Source organism: Orycteropus afer, unplaced genomic scaffold (genome assembly GCF_000298275.1).
Source record: "Orycteropus afer afer isolate SDZICR_OR568_19922 unplaced genomic scaffold, OryAfe1.0 scaffold00250, whole genome shotgun sequence".
NCBI classification, from domain to species: domain Eukaryota; kingdom Metazoa; phylum Chordata; class Mammalia; order Tubulidentata; family Orycteropodidae; genus Orycteropus; species Orycteropus afer.
The window spans coordinates 2,118,204-2,119,913 of record NW_006921837.1 but is presented as its reverse complement, the minus strand read 5'-3'; the positions used below and the strand labels follow the sequence as shown (position 1 = coordinate 2,119,913).

The 1,710-nt window shown below is 43.0% G+C and overlaps 1 non-coding gene across 1 annotated transcript; it reads right to left on the bottom strand.

Annotated features, from left to right (window-relative positions):
• Positions 1 to 1,164: 1,164 nt before the first annotated feature.
• Positions 1,165 to 1,271, bottom strand: LOC122150826. Its single transcript, XR_006163876.1, has one exon. It is a non-coding gene; the product is annotated as a U6 spliceosomal RNA (small nuclear RNA).
• Between the last annotated feature and the right edge of the window lie 439 nt (positions 1,272 to 1,710).

Below are 1,710 nucleotides of genomic sequence, written 5' to 3'. Positions count from 1 at the left end.
AGGAGAAAGGGATGAAGAAAGTGGTGTGTTTAAATTTGCAGGGACCTAATTCCATCCTCCCTACTCAGTTTTGGCCCTAGATGTCCCAGCCACTTTATTTTGTTCAAATTCTCATGTCTTCTTCATTCTAATCCATCATGATTTGGAGGGATTCAAAAGAGGAGAGAGATTGTTACTGGTGGAAAAAAAAAAAAAAAAAACCCTAGATTCAGAAGAGTCGTTCATTCCTAAAGATTGGTATAAACTGTGATTCTAACAAATTAGAATCTTTGGAACTTTTTTTGGAGCCAAAGCAGTAGGAATATATGAAGATTCTGCAGCTGTTGTGACAGTGATGGTGATGACATCAGCCCCTACCCAAGTTAAGCTCAAGTGGCCTGGGTTCAAATCCTGACTAACTAGCTTGACTGAGATGGTCTGTGCCTCAGTTTTCCCATCTGTAAAATGAGAAAATCTTATCTCAGAAGGTTGTTGTGAAGAAAAAACGAAATGATTTGTGCACAATGCTCAGGACAAGAAGCTGCTGTGGTTGCTGTTGTTACTTTGAATTAGAGAATCTTGCCATCAAATCTCTGTCCTGATCTTACACCAAGTAAGAGAATGGATGTCACTAACACACATTTTTGTCAATCCTATGATGCCTAAGACATTTGACTGCTAACCAGAAGGCTGGTGGTTCAAACCCAGCAGCCACTCCTCGGAAGGAAGATGAGGCAATCTACTTCCCTAGTGATACTGCCTTGGAAACCCAAGGAGGGGTCACAATGAGTCGGGGCCGACTCAACGGCATATAACAACAACGATAGTAATTGTAATATTTACCTCAAAGGGTGTTGAAAAGAGGTAACAACCATGTGTTGTTGTTGTTGTTATGTGCCGTCAAGTCAGCCCCGATTCATAGCGACCCCTCCTTGGGTTGTCGAGGCAGTATCACTACGGAAGTAGATTGCCCAACCTTCCTTCCGAGGAGCGGCTGGTGGGTTTGAACCACCAGCCTTCTGGTTAGCAGTCAAGTGCCTTTGGGACTATGCAACCAGAGCTCCTAACAACCATGTAGTTCCTTAAAAAAAAACAAAAAAAAAAAAAACCTTTCATTGTGATTTGCTTGCAATTTTACAAAGCAGATTCTTTTTGCAGTTTTGTTTTCCGACACTGATTACAATAAAAAATATGGAACGCTTCACGGATTTGTGTGTCATTCTTCAGCAAGGGTCATGCTAATCTTCTCTGTATAGTTCCAATTTTAGTATATATGCTGCCAATGCAAGCACACCACACAGTTCTTTAACAGCCCATGTGCAGAGCAGAGGTTTGACAATCTTAGTCCCCTTCCCTTTTTGCCCTATGACTCTTATCCCAGTGGACTCCACTAGCAGGTGGGGTGAGGAAGGGATAGGGTGAGGGCTGAGAGAGAGGTGGAGGGCAGGGAAGCTGTCAGTGAAAGCTGTTCCTGAGGTACATGAATTTCTCCATTCCCTGGGGAGACAGGGTGGGCAGAGTTCCAGGTACTTCCTGGCAAACACAGGACAAGATCATTTCTTTCTAAGAAAAACTAGTTGCCCTCATGTCAACTCCAATTCCTGGCAATCCTATGTGTCTCAGAGTAGAACTGTGCTCCATAGATTTTTTCAATGGCTGATTTTTTTTTTTTAATTAGATCACCAGCCCTTTCTTCCAATGCGTCTCTGGGTGGACTTGAAGCCCCAGCCT